Consider the following 5,858-nt stretch of genomic DNA (forward strand, 5'->3'; position numbering starts at 1 on the left):
AGTTAGCTTTTTGGTATTGTATGTGGATGACATATTACTCATAGGAATCGACATCCCAACCCTACAAGAAGTAAAGTCCTGGCTTGGGAAGTGTTTCGCTATGAAGGACCTTGGTGAAGTTGCTTATATTCTAGGGATAAGGATCTTGAGAGATCAGAGTAAAAGACTAATTGGACTTGGTCAGAGTACTTACTTGGACAAGGTGCTGAAGAGATTCAGCATGCAGGACTCCTAGAAAGGAGAGTTACCTATCTAGAGTAACGCCAGATTGAGTAAGAAACAAAGCCCTAACACTGAGGCTGAGATAGCGGAAATGAGTTGAATACCTTATGCTTCGGCTGTAGGATCGATCATGTATGCTATGACGTGTACTCGACCTGATTTAGCCTTTACCCTGAGCATGGTTAGCAGGTTTCAGGGGAACCCTAGCAAGGCACACTGGACTGCGGTAAAGAATATCCTCAAGTACCTACGAAGGACTAAGGACTGGGTCCTTACCCTCGGTGGGAGTGATGAGTTGAGAGTTGTAGGGTATAGTGATGCTAGCTTCCATACTGATAGGGATAATTTCCGCTCTCAGTCGGGTTGGGTCTTTACCCTAAACGGAGGAGCAATTTCATGGAAAAGTTCCAAGCAAGAGACAGTGGCTGATTCAACTTGTGAATCAGAGTATATCGCAGCGAGTGAGGCGGTAAAGGAGGCTATATGGCTAAAGAACTTCGTTGGAGACCTTGGAGTTGTACCAGCTATTAAAGAGCCACTGGAAATTTTCTGTGATAGTGAAAGCGTTGTTGCCTTAGCCAAGGAACCAAGGGATCACGGGAGATCCAGACACATCGACAGAAAATACCATTTTATTAGACATCGAATAGAAGAAGGACTCCTCGTGGCAAAGAGGGTATCATCGGATGAGAAACCAGTAGATCCCCTCACGAAGGGACTCACTCGGGTTAAGCATCTCCAGCATGCTCGGAGCATAGGGCTGAAGGAGGATATTAGATTTAGTAGTTAGATAACCTCGAAATTTGTAAAGTGTAATTGACATTAGATGATGAATAAAAGGTGTTTTATTTATGAGTAAAGTGTTGCTATCTATTGTCAATCTTTTACTATATTTCTTTTGCATGTTTTGACTTCCGGAATAATTTTTTTTGGTATAACATATTATTCAAACCTCCACAGTCGGTCATATGTCGGAAGTAGGTATGAATCAAGACTGTCATGATTGGTTGCAGAGGTCTAACGTGTTGGATAAGGCTACAACAATAATGAATGCTCATAAGTTCTGAGTATTGGACACAACCCACGCTCACTGGAATCACTTCATGGAATTCTATCTCGAGTGATCGTGAGACGGTAATATCATATAAGTCTTCAAACCTAGAGATATGAATTGTTACTTACAAGTTGGTTATGCATTGATTGTACGAAAACGCATTGGTAACTCGACGTTATAAAACGTGCTTTTGTGTATAATTCAATGAGTGGTAGAACAAACATATGAGTCGAAGTTTATCTATTCCTTGTTGGATTAGAAGCTGATATCTGGGCCCCTCGATGATTTTGTTTTGACCTATGTACCAGGCCTGGTCAGAACTAAGTTGATGTGTTCAATTAAGTTCTTTGTCAAACAAATCGGAAATCGGGAAACAAACTGTTGGACAATAAGTAAGACATTGTTCCATGTATTTTTCCGGCTGATATCTAGAACAAAGGATTATATGATCACTTATCTTATATGGCGTACCATCATCTTCTCAGTTCCGAGAAACCTTGAAAAGAGCTACGATTGCCGATCGGTTCTTGAAGTCATACTTGCAGAAATAGTCATTAGACTTATCCAAGTGGGAGACTGTTGGATAAGGTGTCTAAGTCTATAACTATTTCTGGTATGTACTTGACCCGACCCGTTATGGTCCATTTGGGTTGCATGGAACCATGCAATTGGATAGACTAAATGAGAGAAATAACATTTAGAGATTATTAATATATTATTAGTTCTAATATATTAATAATATTATTTTATTAGTTTTATCAAGAATTAGTTTAGAATTAATTAAGTGATCAAAAGATAACTAATTAAATATATGGGTTGATTATGTAAATCATCCATATCTTGTATAGTGGGCTAAGAGGCTCCATGGATTATCAAGTTGGGTTCCACCCATAGGATGCTCCATGGGAGTTACAAACCCATGGGTCATGGAAATGAAGAGTCATGACACATTAGGGTTTACATGGTGTAACCCTAGATGTGTCAACACTATATAAGGATCCCATTCTCCACCAAAATCGGCTCCACATATGAAACAAGAGGGCTAGGCCGATTTCAAGAAGTGTGTATTCTCTCAAAAGTCTTTCCAAGAGCATTTGGTGTTGTGTGAAGCATTTGAGGCATCACACTTGGGGTGCTAGGCTCACAAGGTTTCAAGGAACATAAGCAACAACAAGGTAAGTTATTCTATCTTTTATTCAAGTTAAAAATTGTTCCCCATGTATGCTAGATAGGAATATAACCTTGGAATTCAACTTTGCATGATAATTAGACAAATATATATCCAAGGTTATTAGGGTTGCATGTACACTTAGGAAGTGTTAGAATGCTCAAACCCATCAATTCGACATTAGGGATGATGACACATTCGAGTCTTGTTTACTTGGAAAGATAACCAAGTCACCCTTCACCAGCACTTGTGAAAGGGGTGAGAGTTTATTGGATCTCATACATACGAATGTACGTGGGCCCTTTAGAACCACCATAAGGGATGTGAACCGCTTCTATGTGACTTTTACTGATGATTATAGCAAATATGCGTATATCTACCTAATCAAGCACAAGTCAGAAACCTTTGAAAAGTTCAAAGAGTTTAAGCAAGAAGTGGAGAATCAGCCGGGTAGGAAGATAAAGATGCCCCGAACCGATCGTGGTGGTGAGTACCTTAGTATCGATTTCCACAACTACCTCAAGGAATGCGGAAGTGTTTCGCAATTGATGCCACCTTGGACACTGCAGTTGAATGGTGTCGCTGAGAGGCGTAATTGAACCTTGTTGTACATGGTTCGTTCCATGATTATTTGAGCTTTGTTGCGTATCTCATTCCGGGGGTATACCTTAAATACTGCTCCCCATATCCTTAATATAGTCTCGAGTAAGAAGGTTGTAAAAAACACCTCATGAGATGTGGACAGTGAAAGCTCCCGCTTTGGCAAATATCAAGGTTCGCGGTTGCGAGGCTTTCGTAAAACGAGAGACTCACGAAAAGCTCAAACCTCGTAGTGAGCAGTGTATTTTCGAGAGCGAGAACTCATATGCCAAGAGGAAAGTGGGAGTCAAATTGATCTTGAAGAGCTTCAAGAATCAAGCGATGAAGGAACCTCTAATAGTGGTGCTAAACCCGAAGAGGAAACTCCTGTGGAACCGATTGACGAGAACTTACCTCTTAGACATTCCAGTGGAGTTAGTGTTCCACCTATGTTGTATGGTTTTCATATAACAAGTGAGGGTGATACATTTATTAGTGATAGTACACTAATAAATTTGGATTAACCTAACAACTACAAGGAAGCCATGGTAGGCCCGGAGTCTGCAAAGTGGAAAAAGGATATGGACAACGAGATTTCGTCCATGTATGACAATCAAGTTTGGAACTTGGTTGACAATATGCCAGGTCGTAAGATGGTTGGCTGCAAGTGGATCTTCAAGAAGAAGATCAACATGGATGGGAAATTACACACGTATAAGGTGCGACTGGTTGTGAAGGGCTTTACTTAAACTCCCAGAGTTGACTTTGATGAGACCTTCTCAACAATAGTGAAAATTAAGTCTATAAGGGTTATGCTATCCATAGCTACGTTTCATGATTATGAAACATGGCAGATGCATGTCAAAACTGCTTTCCTTAATGGGAATTTGGCTGAAGATGTTTACATGAGTCAGCTAGAGTGTTTTATCGATACAAAGTACCCTAATAGAGTATGTAAGCTTGAGAAATCCATTTATGGATTGAAACAAGCATCTTGCAGATGGAATATTTGTTTCAATGAGAAAGTCAAAGAGTTTGGTATTTTGATAAGCGAAGATGAGTCGTGTGTATATGTCAAAGCTAGTGGGAGTATAGTTAGCTTTCTCGTCTTGTATGTGGATGACATACTGCTCATAGGAAACGACGTCCCAACCTTGCAGGAGGTTAAGTCCTAGCTTAGGAAGTGATTCGATATGAAGGACCTCGAAGAAACTGCTTATATTCTTTGGATAAGGATATTGAGAAATAGGAGTAAAAGAATAATCGGACTAAGTCAAAATACTTACTTGGATAAAGTGTTAAAATGTTTTAACGTGGAGAATTCCAAGAAAGGGGAGTCCAATCCAAAGCAATACCAAGCTACGTAAGACTCAAAGCTCAAGTACCAAAGTCGAAATAACAGAGATGAGTTGAGTACCTTATGCTTTCGCTGTTGGCTCGATCATGTATGCTAAGACTTGTACTCGCCCTGATGTGGCCTTATCTTTGAGCATGATCAGCAGATATCAAGGGAACCTTGGTAGAGCATATTGGACCGCAGTAAAGAATATTCTCAAGTATCTAAGAAGGACTAAGGAATGGTTCCTTATCCTTGCCGGGAGTGATGACTTGAGAGTGCGAGGGTATAGTGACGCCAACTTTTAGACCAACCGAGACAATTTTCACTGATAATCAGGCTAGGTCTCTACCCTAAATGGAAGAGCAGTGAATTGGAAAAGTTCCAAGCAGGAGACTGTAGTTGATTCAACGTGTGAATCAGAGTACATAGCAACAAGAGAATCGTCAAAGGAGGCAATATGGCTGAAGAAATTCATCAAAGACCTTGGAGTTGTATCGTCCATAAAGGAGCCTATGGAGATTTCTATGATAACGAAGGTGCGCTTGCCTTAACTAAGGAACCGAGGGATCATGGTAGATCCAGGGTTATCGACATAAAATATCATTTCATTAAACATCAGGCGGAGGAGGGACTCCTCATAGTGAAGAGGATATCATCAGAGGATAACGCAATAGATCCCCTTATGAAGAGACTAAGTAGGGTTAAGCAGTTGCATCATGCTAGGAGCATTTGGCTGAGGAACGATATTAGTTTTAGCGATTAGATATATTTTGGAAACTTGTAATAGATAAATTGTAATTAACATTTGATGATTAAATAAAGGAGTGTTATTTATGAGTAAAGTTACTGTCTTGTGTTAATTATTTACTATTGTTTCACTTTGCATGTTTTGACTTCCTATATAATAATATTATTTAAACTATCCATACTGTATCATATGTTGGAAGTAGGTATGAAAGTACACTATCATGAATAGCTTGTAGATTGTCTAAGCGTTTACACATAGCAAAGGTTTGTTGGAACGATCACGAGTGCCCTTAAAATAAGATTTGAGTATTGGATTAAACACACACTCATATGAATCACTTCATGGAATTTAATCATGAGTGATTGTGAGACGATAATATCATATAGTCTTTAAACCTAGATATATGAGTTATTGTTTATGAGTTGGTTCTGCATTGATAATGTGTAAATGCATCAGTAACTTGGTGTTATAAAACACATTCGTGTGTGCGATTTGATGAGTAAATAGTACAACTTATAAGTCGAAGTTTACGTGCTCATTTGATCCCACAAGGTTAAGAGCGATATCTTGGGCCCCTTGATGATTTGGTTTGACTTATGTGTCGGTCCTGATCAAGACTAAATTGATGTGTTCAATTAAGTTCTATGTCAGAAAGATCAGAGATCAAGAAACAAATTGCTGGACAATAAGTATGACTATATTCCATGTAATTTTCCACATGATATCTTGAGAACGGAGGACTATACGA

This window comes from Lactuca saligna, chromosome 4 (genome assembly GCF_052625555.1).
Source record: "Lactuca saligna cultivar CGN05327 chromosome 4, ASM5262555v1, whole genome shotgun sequence".
In the NCBI taxonomy this organism is placed as follows: Eukaryota; Viridiplantae; Streptophyta; class Magnoliopsida; order Asterales; family Asteraceae; genus Lactuca; species Lactuca saligna.